Here is a 17,264-nt window from a genome sequence, read left to right on the forward strand (position 1 = left end):
CGGTGGCCTGACCCCGGCGCCGGGCCCCCCTTGGAGGCCAAGGCCCGTGGAATTTTGTCCCCCCTGCCCCCCCTCTCGGCAGCCCTGTTCACTTCCATGATCATTTCCTCATCTACCCTCACCAAGTATTATGATTCTATCACATTAGATTATAAACAGAAAAAAGTGATTTGTAAAAATCTCTCATCTTCTGGATCCAGAGAAAAGGAACATCTATTACAGTACTTTTACTGCTACTACTATTTATCATTTCCAAACTTCTACTGAGTTACAGCGCTATGGTAGTGGTAATAGTAGATGTTCCTTTTCTGTAGAGCCAGAGGGTAAGAAGTTTTTACAAATCACTTCTCTCTGCTGTGAGAGATACATTGATGGCTGTCTGAGCCCTCTCTGTGCTATATGTCACTTAACTACTATTGAGACTACCATAGGCAGTAGACTGACACAGAGTGCTTCCCTGCACCCACCATCAATAAATCTTGCAAAAGTTGCAAACACACACACTTTCATCACCTCCTGACAGTTTAGTCTCAGCCACAGAGCTGTGCGCCCTCTGGATGATTTTTCTTTTTTTTCCCCCTCCACTTCAGGGAAGGAAATATTTTTGATGAAGGACTGGAGCAAGCATAAGATCTCTCTCTAAAGCCTGAGAGAAACTGCTCATATCTTCTGCTGTCTCTACCTGTCCTGTTTGATGTTCAAATTCACATTTGTGAGAGGAGCTAGCAGCCTGAATTGAAGGGGCCACAAATCTAAAAATTCACCTAAGGTGACTCATACTCTTCCACTTTCCCTTCATAAATGGCTAATGTAAAAGATTGTGGATTACTGTAAAAATGTGACATATCCATAGGAGTACGTTGGACTAGCTTGGTTTAACTAAGTATTTTTAAGAAGATCAGACACAGCTTCATAAGACCTGTTTACAATACCCAAAAAGGTGCAGAAAGGACTCTTTGTTTATCTGTGCAACCTATCAATTGTGCTTTGACTGATATTGTTGTTAATGTTGCAGAAGAAGTTTAAAACTAGTTTTAAAAACTATCATGGCTATAACATTAACAACAATAGTTGTAGTCATGCTTTGGGTTATACTTGAAGAACACATTCTATTATTTATGCTACATTGTGATGTGTTTCTGTAATGTTAGAAATTTCCCTCAATTCAGAAGAATCTTTCCTAATAGAAAGATCATCTAGGCTAGGGTGTTAGGAGTGACACCAGATTCAAATTTATTAATGGAATTACAAGTAAACAATGAACAAGAACAAATTTCTTAAAGAGAATTCAGATCAACAAAGTCATTGTTCTTTAAATATCAATTTAGATTATTAGTCTAAGCCCTAAGTCTTCTGCAACTTGACTACTGTAGTTTGTTATAATCAGAGATATCTGATAGATTACAGTGGTAACAGGGGCAGATGTAGGATGGGGAAAAGGAGCTCAGCACTGCTTTTTAGTTCTACGCTCATAAATTTAGGCCTAGAAATCTAGGCAAAGGAATGGCAGGCCTAAATTTATGAGCATAACTTTAAGGCTCCAAAATTATGATGAATTTTCAGCTGAAAAGTTATGCATCTAAATTTGGCTGAAAATAGGGCTAACTTCTGAGCATATTGTACTGTTTTGGGAACTTGGCAGGTATTTGTAATCTGGATTGGCCACTGATGGAAACAGGATGCTAGGCTTGATGGACTTTCGGGCTGTCTCAGTATAGGAACACTTATATACTTATGTACTTATATAAATTTAGGACCTCAACATTTTCTGACTGTGGGGCCCAGAAACACGTATCTTTTTGATGCTGTCACAGAGATCGGTATGCCTTGCCAGTATGGCTTTTAGGGGGATATAAACCACTTGGAGTTTAAGGGGGTAGCCTTCCCAAATCCCTTCAGTGCAGTGCTGCTCAGTTAGTGCAGTCTGTCAAAACTTAAATGTGCTTTGTACCAGGGGTAAATCCTGATATCAATCTTTGAAGGAGTAAACAAACATGTGGATAAAGGTGAGCCAGTTGATATTGTGTACCTGGATTTTCAGAAGGCGATTGACAAAGTACCTCATGAAAGACTCCAGAGGAAACTGGAGAGTCATGGGATAGGAGATAGTGTTCTATGGTGGATTAAAAACTGGTTAAAAGATAGAAGTGCAAAGAATGATGACCGAAAGACAGAGTCAATCTGGGGTTTGAAAGTAAGGAGAGAATCAAAAGTCATGCCCAGAATTTTAAATGACCCTTTAAAAGGAAGAGAGACATTATTCAGTAATGGTGGAGGAGGGAGGCACTACCAGAACAAGGGAAGAAGATAGATTCATATTTTGCCATCTTCAAATAAAGAAGATTGTTAGTAAGCCAGGTGGAATTTGTAACAAGTCATTTAAAATTCTGGGCATGACTTTTGATTCTCTCCTTACTTTCAAACCCCAGACTGACTCTGTCCTTTGTCATCATTCTTTGCCCTTCACAGTTCATCCTTGTATTCCCGTTTCATTCCTTCGTTCCCTTATACTAGCCCTAATCATCTCCCACCTGGACTACTGTAATTCCCTATACATTGGCCTTCCCCTCTCCTCCCTTAAATGTCTGCAGTTAATCCAATCTACAGCCATCAAATTACTCCACAATGTCCACCGGTTTGATCATGAAATACCCCATTCCAAACACTGGCTACCTGTCTCTGCTTGAATTATGTTTACGATTCTCCTCATGATTTACAATGCTAGGTCCTCATCTGCCCCACCTATCTTAATAAACACTTCATTCCCTATACCCCCCTTTGCTATCTCCACTCTGCACACAATTATCTATTGGTCCTACCTTCCCTTAATCAGTTTTGTCTCTCCTCCTCCTGTAATACAGCCTTCCACTATGTTGGACCCAAACTTTGGAACAATCTCCCACAGAATCAACCCTCCTACTCTGCCTTTAAACAATCTCTCAGAACTAATCTGTTCTCCCTTTACTTTTCTGCTATGCCAGGATTATAACTCTGCCTGCTTTTCCTTTCTCTTTTCTTCTGTCCATACCCAAAACCTCCGCTCACAAGACAAATCCCTCCTCTCAGTACCCTTCTCCACCACCGCCAACTACAGGCTCCACCCTTTCTTCCTCGCCTCTCCCTATGCTTGGAATAAACTTCCTGAGCCCATACGTCAAGCCCCCTCCCTGCCCATCTTCAAATCCTTACACAAAGCCCAACTCTTCAATATCGCTTTCGGCACCTAACCATTATACCTCTATTCAGGAAATCTAGACTGCCCCAATTTGATTGACTGCACATTTTGTCCTTTAGATTGTAAGCTCCTTTGAGCAGGGACTGTCCTTCTTTGTTAAACTGTACAGCGCTGCATAACCCTAGTAGCGCTTTAGAAGTGTTAAGTAGTAGTAGAAGTAGTATTATATAAACCACTTAGCCTGTTCTTTCTCTTCTTTTTTTACATATTTAATGACTATAGGGCTAATTTTCAAAAGAGAAGGACGCCCATCTTTTGGCATAAATCGGAAGATGGATGTCCTTCTCCCAGGGTCATCCAAATCGGTATAATCGAAAGCCGATTTTGGATGTCCCCAACTGCTTTCCATTGCAGGGACGGCCAAAATTCAAGGGGGCATGTCGGAGGCATAGCGAAGGCGGGATGTGGGCGTGCCTAATACTTGGACATCCTTGACCCATAATCGAAAGAAACAAGGATGTCCCTGATGAACACTTGGATGACTTTACCTGGTCGTGTTTTTCTTATGACCAAGGCACAAGAACGTGCCCGAAATGACCAGATGACCACCAGAGAGAATCGGGGATGACCTCCCCTTACTCCCCCAGTGGTCACTAACCCCCTCCCACCCTCAAAAAATATCTTTCAAAATACTGATTGCCAGCCTCTATGCCAGCCTCAGATGTCATACTCAGGTCCTTGACAGCAGTATGCAGGTCCCTGGAGCAGTTTTAGTGGGTGCAGTGCACTCAAGGCAGGTGGACCCTACCCCCTACCTGTTACATTTGTGGAGGAAACAGCGAGCCCTCCAAAACCCACCACAAACCCACTGTACCAACATCTAGGTGCCCCCCTTCACCCATAAGGGCTATGGTAGTGGTGTACAGTTGGGGGGAGTGGGTTTTGGGGGACTCAGCACACAAGGTAAGGGAGCTATGTGCCTGGGAGCAATTTATGAAGTCCTCTGCAGTGCCCCCTAGGGTGCCCGGTTGGTATCTTAGAAATGCTGGCTCCTCCCACGACCAAATGGCTTGCATTTGGTCGATTCTGAGATGGATGTCCTTAGTTTCGATTATCGCTGAAAATGAGAAACGACCAAGTCTAGGGACGACCAAATTTAAGGATTTGGATGTCTCTGACGATATTTTCAAAATGAAAGATGGACGTCCATCTTGTTTCAAAAATACGGGTTTCCCCACCCCTGGATCGGGACATTTTGCGAGGACGTCCATTTCAAAATATGGACTTCCCTTTCGAAAATGCCCCTTCACGTAAACCGCTTATACCTTTGTAAGTCTAAGTGCTTTGAAAATACTCCTCTATAGTGTCACCTATGTGAAGGCCTTTTAAAGGTATATCAAATGTTGGGAATAAATAAAATAAATAGATACATTGCTACATTTTCTAGTCCCCAATTACTAGGTACCATCCAGAATAATATTTCCTAGGCTAACAAATGGACTTATTTTCTCATAACCATCTTACTATTTCATTTCCTCCCACCTAGAAAAGTTTGTGTCTTTATACCAATGTTGGTGCCAAATTACTCCTCTTCTGGTGCTTTGTGGGTATTCCTACAAATGTTAGTGCTACTTTGACACTGTCCCAGTGCATTAGATGCTTCTTACCAATGTTGGTGCTACTAAACCCCTGTCCTGGTGCCTAGGAGTCTTTCAAACACTTTATCTTTCTCCCATTGCTTTGGGGTCTTCCAAACACTGTTTGTATTGCATTGTCTCTTTCCATGCTTTGGATCTTCATTTCCAATCTTTGTGTCACTTTGCTATTCTCACAGTGGCTCAGAGTCTTCATACCACTGCTAGTGCCCTTTTGGTTCTATGAGGTCTTCATGCCACTGCTGATGTTTTAGCACGTTGTTATCTCTTTTGATGCCTGCCAAAGCAAGTTTGACTATAAATGGATAGAGAACCTCAACTGTTAAGAGTGCAAAATTACTTTTCCTATTGACTTTAATGTATCTGAATAATCTGAATGATCCAAATAATACTAAGTCAAAAGACAAACTGAACTGAAAACTTTTGCTGTGCACATTCCTAGTGAGCAAACAAGATATACCATCTAGTCTTTTTGTCAATTGAAGGTCCAAAGGGCATGGTTGTCATAGTATTCATTGAGATTGTAGACCAAAATATATTTTCCTTATGTTATGTTATTTATTTATATCTATCTGAGCATTCTAAGTGGATAACTGTTAAAATGACAATTAAATAAACAATACAATTAAAAGATAATACATAAACCCATTCCAAATCTCCCAAATCTAGAAACCTATTCTTTCCGTGCTATCTCACTAATTATTTGAACAACCTTCAGTTCCAGCCAGTATCATCTTCTTCCAGGTCCCTCTATGGCAAATGAGAGGAAGCCCACTGGAACTGAATGGATTTCCTCTCATTTGCCATGCAGGAATCGCTAGCGCGGCTTTGTAAAAGAAGCCCTTAAACAGCCAGAAATTACTCCTGGCCATTTAAATCACTTGTCCAGAGCTAACCAGACATATTCAGCAGCACATAACTGGCCAGAGCTGCTAAAAAATGCCAGGTTAGCACCCAAAACCAGCTATTTTGTGGGCATTTCAGGGGAAGAGCCCATACTTAACCAGCTAAGATAACCATATAAATAGGACCACATAAAGCACAGTCCTATCTATGCAGTCTTCTTAGCCAGCTAAATGCTGAATATTGCACTTAGGGGTCTGAAAAGAGGAGAAAAAGATCCTCACGGATGTCAAATGACAAGCAGGAAAGTGAGGTCCAGTAGAAAGGAAGTCCAAGCAGATAAGCAGTACAAGCAACAGTCCGTATTTATCACAAAGAACCAGGTCCAGCCAGTGGTCCACACCTCCTCATTAAGCATGTTGAATATTGCACTTAGGGGTCCTTTTACAGAGCCGTGGTAGAAAGTGGCCTGCAGCAGTATCAGTGCATGGGATTGCCACGCTCCAAAACCACTTTTTACACAAGCTTTTTTCCCATTGGTGTTCACAATTAGCTTGAGGTCATGACTGCCTGAGCTCTTATGCCACATATTTATTTGGCAGTAAAGGCTCCCGTGCTAATCTGGCAGTAAGCAGGCAGTACACAGCGATCAACATGCACTGCCCGATTATCAAAGAGTACTCCTACTCCCCGCCCACTGTGCTATTTCTATTTTCTAGCATGGGAAATGGTGCGCGATGAAGCCAGAACTGCAGCAGGGTGTCTGGCCACACCATTCGATAGTGCTGTTTCACTGCATGCTACCCGTACAGTAGCCCTACTGCCCCTCAGTAAAAGGGCCCCCAAACCAGCTAAGTTTTAGTCAGCCGTGTAAGTCTGAATGGCTCGACACTGAATATCTGGGCATAAAGCCATCAGAAGTCAGCAAAACGCTGTCCACTGCCGACTGAATACCTATCTCAACTTTTTTACTGCTTAAATCAGTGTGGGTGTGTGGTGTGTTTTATACAAGATAAAGTTTAATCATTCCACATTGTTAAATATTTGTAGTTGTCTAATGGTTGTCTGCTTTGTTTGAACAATTATATGTATTTATGTATGAACATATACAATTCTGGATAATTTATTTTATTCAGCTTTGTACAAGAACAAAGTTTAAGTGTTTTTTTTAATTTTTTTAATACTGGTATTTGTTAAATATACAAAAGTGTGTGTTCCATATCACAATGAAATGCAACATTTCTTGCTGTCTCCTAAAAATAGGTTAAGTTTCGAGTCCTGAGAAATTTTGTTTTACAGTTATGTGACAGAGTTGACAATGGCAGGATTAAAAGCAACTGGCTATCCAGTGTGCCAAGTTCTTTTGCACTGTTTTACATTATTTCAAAAGTCTGTCAGCGAGGAAAACAAAAGTTAGTTAGTCAATAAAGAGCTCAAATTGTCAGTAACTAGGTGGGCTAATTTTCAAAGGAAATTCTGTGTTAATTGCAAGGTGGCCAGTGCATCACTTCCCTATCTGTAGAATTTCAAAAATAATATTGATATTACTGTGTGATTTAAAATGCTAAATCCACCATATAATTGTGAGCCAGGCTGGACGGAGAGAAGCAAAACCCCAAATCATCTGTTTTGATGGCATAGGTACTGGTCAGTCTGTATACTCAGTGCTGCTACATTTAGGAATAGGAGTGCTGCAGGAACAGATTTATGGGCAAGCTAGACAAACTACAGCTTATCACATTACAAGGGGCCTCATATTTTATTAGCTTGTGTAACCCTGGCTCCACCACACAGTTCTGGGCATCAGCTAGCTCTTTGGGTCAGAACCCCAAACCAGGGTCACAGCAAAAGTTGTAGTTTATCACTAAGCTGGGTGCAGGCTCCGGTAGGCTGAAGAGTTTTAAGCCACACTTTTATTCTTTTCTTTTCTTGGTTAGTCTGGGAGTAAAAACACTTCACTCTCACTCAAAGAAAATACTCCATTCCAGGTTTTATAATCCAAACACGAACTTTACTTGAATTCTGCAACAGGCAGTTTATCCAACTTCACATAATCTGTAAACAACACCTCTTTCCATATCCATCAGTTCAATTTATATCCAAACCAAATAACTTGCTCAAAATTGAGGTTAAGTGCCAGTTCTAGACTTTGATGTAACATAATAATCTATTTTAATTCCTAGGGTGTTTACATATTTATAGCTCCTCCAGAATAATCCAAGGCTGTACCTACAGCATTTGTACAGCAAGCTGTCTTCTCTAAGGACCAGACCTCCCTGTCTGTCCTCTCTCTATCCCAAAGGTGTACCTCTCAGGGCTGTTGCGTTGGGCACCAAACAAGCTCCTTCACTGCTCTTGCTTCTGTGCTGGGTTACCCTGTTTCCCACTCAGAGCAATCCTACATTCATTGATTAGCTATTTATAGTATATTCTCATTATTCTCCTCCGTGTATGCCGGTCATTGTTGGCTTTGGTATTTATCAATTTAAAGGTGCTCCTATTGTAACATCAACTAGAGTGCTTTGGGCTCCTGTGTTGAGTCATTTTAATAAAGACTGTTTGTTGGATTACACATCAGTTCATGCAGGGGCGTAGCCAGAAAACAGATTTTGGGTGGGCCTAGGCAAGAATTGGGTGGGCACCAAGTATTCTCTCCCCCCCCCCCCCCCCCCCCCCCACACACACACCAAAAAAATATCTCAGCTGGTGAGAAAACACTTCTTTCCACCTTGGCAGTCTGCAGCAGGCATGCGCTGAAAACTGAGCATATGCAGGTGCCAGTAGCTTGGAGAGTAGCATTTTTGTTACCATCAGGGGGAAGCCTTCAGCTGGCGGAGCTTGGCATCCCCACCAGCTACCACTAAATGTGTGCTACTGTTGGGTAGGCCTGAGCCCTAAGTGGGTGGGCCCTGGCCCACCCAGGCCCACCTGTGGCTTCGCCACTGAGTTCATGTGTCTTTACTCCACCGCTTGGTTTGCTACTATTATGACATGGACCACTTTTTATTATATGTAGAGAGGTTTTGTGTTTGCCACAGTGGATAGAAAGTTTTTAAAGGTTTAAATTTGCAGGACTAAAGTAAGTGATGAGTGTATCCCATGATTTCTGACCTGTGATTTTAGGGGGAGTTTATACTTCCCATGTGGAAATTTATGTTAGGAACCCACAGAATCTCTGTTTTGCTTGGGTTAGGGCAGACTTTGTTGTTTTCGGCTTAATACTAGGTTGCTATTAGACAGGCAGGGTTTTTTTTTAATGGCACCTTTTCTCCTGCCTTCCAAAGGTGTGCTATCCACCCCATTACATTTCTCACTCAGAATCTCCCAGCTTATTTTTCTCTATCCCATTGATGCATTAGCTACCCTCAAACTTGTGACTTTCTGCTTCAAGGGCAGCTACCTTCTAGGTAGAGCTATTCTGAGATATGAGGCTGCATGTGCTGTATCAGCTGGAAAAAAGTCCTGGTTATTCACCCCCCTCCCAAGGTTGGCTCTGCATGAGTACTGGTATCTGTTTTCCTAGAAAAAAGAAGTGTACATAAGCAGTAATTTATTCACAGCTATGGGTAGATCTGGTTCAGTAAGTATGAGTAGCCGCATATCATTGGCATAGATTTAGAACTTTGTGTCTAGCAACCGAAGCAGCTCAACAAAAGGTTAGAAGTAGATATTAAATAAAAATAGATAACAGTACCCTGTCATACCCCACAGTCCAGTGTCCAAGGTGATGATGTGCTTTTGCCAAACAGAACTGATCCTTATCTATTTAACAAAATTTGAACCATGCAAGTATTGTGCCACTGATACTTATTTCTGCCAGCCAACTAAGCATGGTATTATGATCCATAGTGTTGAAGGCTGCTGAAAAATTGAGCAACACTAGTATCAAAGCAGATCCCCTGTCACAGATTCTGTAAGGAACATCAAGCAGAGATACAAAAACTATCTCTATTCCATATCCAGGTCAGAGGCCAGATTGACATAGGTCCAGCCAGTCACCGAGTTGAATATGGACTGTCTGTTCTATAAGTTTTACCAGGAAAAAGATGTTAGAAACTGGTTGGAATTTTTCATGATTGTCCTGGTCAAAGTAACTCTTTTCAGTAGGGGGTACATCATAGCGCTTTGTTGTTGACAGTTGCCCTTCCACAACAGAGGAGTTAAAATTTGTTTTGGCCCCTTCAATGAGGCCTTTGCTTGTGAGATGTATTGCCTTTGCCTGATAGGGGTCAAGAGGGCAGGATGTTGGCCGTAGACCTTTCAAGGTTTGTTTTTCAAGATCCTCCTCTGTTAACTGGTTAGAGTCCCAAATGGCTGTGTATGAGGAGGGAGGGGGAGGAGGAGGGTGTATTCTCATTAGCTGGTGGATTGCTGGTTCTGTTGGGAGGAAGTTGCAATAAACCATTTACTATTTTGAAAAAAATGTTTGATTGAATTTGCAAACTGTTCAATGTATTGAGAGAAACATTGTTTTTTTACTACTGTTAAGACCTGGTAGTACATTGCCATGCGTTTCTTCTAGTTGAGCCTATCTTCATCTAGATGAGATTTCTGTCATTTTCTTTCATGTTTACATCATTGGCACTTATGGACTTGTAGTTCTGGAGAAAAACCATGAGAGAGTTTGTGCTTAAAACATATGAACTCCTTTGGTGAGGCTATTTATTATAAGGCCATTGCTAAGTGTGCTTTCTAGATGTCAAGCTGTTCTGCAGACCTCCAGAAAATTCTCAGCAGTCAAGTTTCTCATGTCTCAAATTTCCTTCCAAACTCTGGTTGGGCTCATCTATTTTAGGATGCATTTTAGAGAAAAAAAAATTATTAGTATGTGATTTGCCTATGATAGGGATGTTACCTTGATGCCACCTTCCTTGTGAACAAAGATGTTGAGCCCTTTTCAGAACACCAAGTCTAGCATATGGCCTTTTTTATGGTTTGGGGATTTGATGAAGCCTACCTAATAACAGCGAGGCATAAGTTTTGTGGAGATTTAAAACAAGCATTTCTCATAGCTGCATTCCAAGGAGTACTTAAGGTCAATACCTATCCTGTTCAGCTTGCCTTCCCCTCCCCTCGCCATTGCTTGCAGTAATTCCAATCCAAAAACTTGAAAAAGAGAACTGTAACCTTCCTTCAAACAGCAAACTAAGGAAATTGTCAAATTTATGAACAACGAGAGCCACACTGTGGCCTGTTTCCCATTCTAAACTCTCCCTTCACAGCTGCACAACTGACTATGGAAGAATGGTAGCTTGAAAGAGAAACCCTACCTAATAACAGGAAGGCAAATACTCTTTTTTCATGGTCTCTGTGTCCAGCTCCGATTGACCACGGAGCTCCTAGATACGATAGATCAGATTCCTGTCACCAGTTTTTTGATCTGACAAAAAGTGGGAATGGGATCAGGTGCTTCAAAACACACTTTCGATATGTAGTTAAAAAAACTTTTATTTGATGATGACTCACACGGTACCATGTTTCAGCACATTTGTGCCTGCCTCAGGAGTCTTTATGGAAATATTCAACAATCATAGATATTTCTGTTGATGTATCTTTAAAAAGTGAGCATAACTGGTCTTTATAAAGACTGCTCATATATTGAAAAGAGTGTTGCTTATGTGCAATCATCTTCAAAATATTGTTTGGCATGTCACTGGACTACATGCAAGACATGATCAAATTATCACCAAGAAATGCAAACCCAGGAACCAGAGGTTACCTGCTATTTCACCTGCCCAGCTGCTAAAACATACTATGTAGGTCCACTTACATGGCGGGATTTAGCAACCTGGGCTCAAAATGGTGGAACTCAATTCTCATAGTCATAAGAAGCATCACAAACTGCCTCCAGTTCAGAAAAAACCTAAAGACCTACCTCTTCATGAAATTCTATTAGTAAAGTATGCACTAATCATTCTGGAACAATACACAACACAACCTCTAACTGTAACACATCTTTTCATTTAAGAACTAAGACATACCTTTCTCAAGAAACCAAATGAGTATTCCATACGCACTAATAGTTATCTTGCCAACCACTGTAAAACACAGCATCATACAACCTTGTAAATGTAATTGAATCAATGCAAACTCTAACAGCTGTTAAATGTAAGCCACATTGAACCAAAGCTCGTTTTTGGATAATTGTGGAATACAAGTATGAATAAATAAATAAATAAATAAATGTGAATTTTAGAGCTTCCACTGTATCAACAAAAGCAGCAGTGGTGGGGTATGGAGTTTCATTATGTACTGTAGGTTAAAATATCCCATGATCACTAATCTATGATCGGATTTGATATTAGCTTTGAAGTATGTATACATAGGAAATCAAATATGATAGCGTTTAACTTAAAAAAAGGAGACTACGACAAAATGAGAAGAACGGTGAAAATAAAAACTTAGAGGAGCGACTACGAGGGTCCAAAATTTACATCAGGTGTGGATGAGGTTCAAAAACACCATCCTGGAAGCCCAGGCCAAATATATTCCACGTATTAAAAACGGAGGACAGAAGACCAAATGACAGCCGGCGTGGTTAAAAAGTGAGGTGAAGAAAGCTATTAGAGCTAAAAGAAAATCCTTCAGAAAATGGAAGAAGGAACTGACTGAAAATAATAAGAAACAGCATAAGGAATGTCAAGTCAAATGCAAAGCGCTGATAAGGAAGGCTGGGACCACTGCTTTTTAACATATTTATAAATGACCTAGAGATGTGAGTAACTAGTGAGGTAATTAAATTTGCTGATGACACAAAGTTATTCAAAATCGTTAAATCGCGGAAGGATTGTGAAAAATTACAAGAGGACCTTATGAGACTGGGAGACTAGGCGTCTAAATGGCAGATGATGTTTAATGTGAGCAAGTGCAAAATGATGCATGTGGGAAAGAGGAACCCGAATTATAGCTACGTCATGCAAGGTTCCACGTTAGGAGTCACAGACCAAGAAAGGGATCTAGGTGTCGTCGTTGATGATACGTTGAAACACTCTGCTCAGTGTACTGCTGCGGCTAAGAAAGCAAATAGAATGTTAGGTATTATTAGGAAAGGAATGGAAAACAAAAATGAGGATGTTATAATGCCTTTGTATCGCTCCATGGTGCAACCGCACCTCAAATATTGTGTTCAATTCTGGTCGCCACATCTGAAAAAAGATATGGAGGGGCATAATCGAATGGAAATGCCTATCTCCATGGGCGTTTATCTCCGAGAACGGGTCCGTGAAGGGGCAGGCCGAACCGTATTTTCGAAAAAATGGACGTTTTTGAGCTGGGCGTTTGGTTTTTTTAGCGATAATGGAAACTAAAAACGCCCAGCTAAAAAACGTCTTAATCCGAGCCATTTGGTCATAGGAGGGGCCAGGATTGGTAGTACACTGGTCCCCCTGATATGCCAGGACACCAACTGGGCACCCTAGGTCATTGCGGTGGACTTTAGAAAAAGCTCCCACATGCATAGCTCCCTTACCACGGGTGTTGAGCTCCCAACCCCCCTCCCCCAAAACTCACTACCCACAAATGTACAACACTACCATAGCTCTTAGGGGTGAAGGGTGCACCTACATGTGGGTACAGTGGGTTTTGGAGGCCTCCCATTTACCAGCACAAGTGTTACAGGTGGGTGGGGGGGGATGGGCCTGGGGCCACCTGGCTGAAGTGCACTGCGGTACCCACTAAAAGTGCTCCAGGGACCTGCATACACACAGGCCTCTAGGACTGGTTGCTGCTATATAACATTAGCACACCAGTTGACACCTAAAGACTAATCTCTCTGAAAACGTCCTTTATTGGAATAAGCACGCTTACTCACAGTTAACTGCAGATCAGAGGTTGTGCCCCACTGGCAACGAGTCTCACTGGTGCTGAGATGAGCAGTAGGTCAGAGCTGGCAGAATGCTGTATAATACCCTCTTTCAGCCACATTCAAGGGAAGAACTAAGTTCTGTAACGTGGCTAACACGTGAAAGGGATCTAAAACTGGCTTACAAAAATGGCCACTACCTCATGGACTACCGGAAACAAAACAGGGCACACTCTGACCCAGTAAGCAGGGGGGAAAGCACCATGGGAGAAGAGCCTACCAACTACCAACATCGTGAGCATTTGCCACAAGCTAGTGGAATCACGGAGCCCAATACCCTACACCCACCACAATGCAATGCTGATGTGACCGTGTACTGCACCCGAGAGCCACATCTGACCCAGGGAAAGGTTGTGAGAGGATCGAACACATTCTGCTGTCATGGAGGTGGGTACGGCATTTGAGGCTGGCATAGAGGCTGGAAAAAAAGTTTTTAAAGTGGGGTTTTTTTGGTGGGAGGGGGTTAGTGACCACTGGGGGAGTCCGGGGAGGTCATCCCCGATTCCCTCCAGTGGTCATCTGGGCAGTTGGAGCACTTTTTTGGGACTTGTTTGGGAAAATAAAGGGTCCAAAAAAAGTGACCCAAAATCGCAGTAAAAACGCCTTTATTTTTTCGATTATCAGCTAAAGACGCCCATCTCTCCTCGGCTGATAACCACGCCCCAGTTCCGCCTCCACCACGCCTCCGACACGCCCCCGTCAACTTTATTCGTTTCCGCAACGGAGTGCAGTTGGAAACGCCCAAAATCGGCTTTCGATTATACCGATTTGGGCGCCTTTGCGAGACAAACATCTATCTCCCGATTTAGGTCGCACTATAGGCGTTTTTCTCTTTTGAAAATAAGCTGGATAGTGGAATTAGAAAAGGTGCAGAGAAGGGCGACGAAAATGATAAAGGGGATGGGACGACTTCCCTATGAGGAAAGGCTAAAGCGGCTAGGACTCTTCAGCTTGGAGAAAAGGTGGCTGAGGGGAGATATGATAGAGGTTTATAAAATAATGAGTGGAGTTGAACGGGTAGATGTGAAGCGTCTGTTTACGCTTTCCAAAAATACTAGGACTAGGGTATGCGATGAAGCTACAATGCAGTAAATTTAAAATGAATCAGAGAAACGTTTTCTTCACTCAACGTGTAATTAAACTCTGGAATTCATTGCCAGAGAATATGGTAAAGGTGGTTAGCATAGTGGAGTTTAAAAAAGGTTTGGACGGCTTCCTAAAGGAAAAGTCCATAGACCATTATTAAATGGACTTGGGGAAAATCCACTATTTCTGGGATAAGCAGTATAAAATGTTTTGTACGTTTTGGGGATCTTGCCAGGTATTTGTGACGTGGATTGGCCACTGTTGGAAACAGGATGCTGGGCTTGATGGACCTTTGGTCTTTCCCAGTATGGCAATACTTATGTACTTATGAAATTCAGGGTTAGCTCTGTCACCAGATCCAGGAGTTCTTGCACAGATGACATGTTGTTGCAAGGTGCTCTATAGACCACAGGTAGCCACTTTAGTTCCTTATCTCGTAGCTGGATTAAAAGACATTATGACTCAGACTGGTGGAGGATGGCTACTCTGCTCAGTTTGATTGACTCTCAGATTAAGATTGATACCCCCACCTTCCCACCCCACTTTTCTGGTCTTGGTTGATGCTGGATGGTGATCCTGTGGGGAGATAATTCAGTCAGATTTCTCTGCTTTCATCCAGCAGGTCTCACTTATTCCTTGAATGTCTAGATGGTATTCATTGAGGACTTCATGAATCATAAGAAATATTGTTATTAGATGACCTGGCATTTTACTAGGCTGAGTTTCCTAGAAGTGGTCTGTTAGTGGTAGGGGTAAGTAGGTGGTGAACAGGTAGCCGTGTGTGTATAGTTAGGTGTTTTGCCAGAGGACAATCTATGGGCTGACATGATTTTTAATTAAAAGTAAATACAAGATCACAGTTTGTTTTTGGCAACATTTAACAGTGGAGAGTTAATTATGCAAACACTGTCAGGCCCAGGACCAGCAAGCTGGGAGGCTGAAGGCACCACAAATCCACTCATTTACTACACTCACTCCTCTCATCCAATAAATCAGTTCAGGCCAGTAGTTGCAAAAACTCCAACTCCATGAATTAGGCAAAAATAAATGAATAATAATCATAATAAACAAACAAAGGAACCACTTCTTCTATGAACTAGGGACAGTCATAAGTCTCAACTAGTATAAAGATAATCAATCCCTAACACAGTTTTTAATCATAGAATCTGCTGAATCCTCTGCCTTGCTAGAGGTCTTCTGCAGAATAGTCCTTTAAAGCTGATCTCTCTTTCTCTTTCTCTGGACTTCAGCTCCAGAAAAGGGTTGCTGTAAGACAGATGGATTTCCAGAGAGCTGGGCTCTTTGAGCCTACAGGTACACACTCTTGGTAGCATATCCCTTCTCTGATAGGATTCACTACTGCACTTCTCTGGTACATATACATATGTCCTGGTACTTCTCCTGGAGAGATGTTTTCTACCTCCACTTATTTCTCTCTTGAAGGCAGTGGGAGTGGGATCTATACAGTAGCTGTGTAGGTTCTATTATTGCTTTTTTAAATCCTGCTAAACTAACTGCTTTTACCATAAACATTTCTTCTCTCCCTCAGATTCTGTGCACTGCCTGTGTTAGTCAGTTACAAGCTCCCCTTATGTTAGTGGCACAGTGGGCAGGAGCTAGAGCCAAAGACAAGGTCACACCCATGGGCTTGATATTTATAGTTCCTCATGAACAGATACTCAAAACTCCAGTGCTGTTCCAAACAGCGCCAGAAAAATACCACCAGATCAATGCGGCAAAAGAACTCCCTAATGCTCAATGCTAATTATATGAAAATTTAGGCATGATATTAGCACTGAGCATTAGGGAGATCAGGGGAAGAATTGTGCATGGCGCAAGCGCTCAAGAGTTGTATGTCAAGCACAGCTCTTAAGCACATGCTCAAAATGCCGAAGGGGGGGGGGGAAGGAGGAAGAGCTACCGGTTGAGTCAGTCTTTGGGATCTGTAAGGTACTTAGATTTACCACTGTGACAGTCTGCACATGGAGTCCAGAAAAAGCAACCACCGCTGGCTGTTGCTCAGAATGCAGAGGAGCAGGGTGTTGAACTTGTAACTACCTGGTTAGTTCGTTGAGTTACATGTGGTATTTCGTTACTCTTGGTAAAGGGAGTATAAAAATGCTACATAAGCATGTGAAGTGTGCTGGGAGGAGGGGGGGGGGGGCTTCTCCTGCCTCTTCTGCACCCCTACGCCAGCTCTGAGCTGGCATAGGGTTTGCAGCAGGAGGAGCGCCCTTCTTTGGTGCGCTGTCTGCTGAGTATTGGGGATGAATAGTGAATGAGCTCATCAGCATGAATCTATGAATTTGCATGCTCATTGCACTATTCCTTCTCACACTCTGCGTCGTTGAACATCTTGCGCTGGTAAACCTGGGGGTTAAATTTTGAGCCTCAGTTTCCCTCCAAAGGAATGTCTCCTCCTAGTACTGTCACTCAGGCAAAAGGATCAGCCTTGGTTGTAGAAACTGGAAGAGCTTTCCAAGTCAAAAGTTCACACACCTGAGACAATAGATATCACTGCTAAGCTGTTTCTAACAGGCAGAATCTATTTGCCTTCTTCATACATCTGTACAATCAATAGGCACACAGTTAAAAAGTTCTAATGTGTGTTAAATAGTTTTTATTAAAATGAATGTCTGAAATG

The sequence above is a fragment of the Microcaecilia unicolor genome, chromosome 1, assembly GCF_901765095.1.
Source record: "Microcaecilia unicolor chromosome 1, aMicUni1.1, whole genome shotgun sequence".
Lineage (NCBI taxonomy): Eukaryota > Metazoa > Chordata > Amphibia > Gymnophiona > Siphonopidae > Microcaecilia > Microcaecilia unicolor.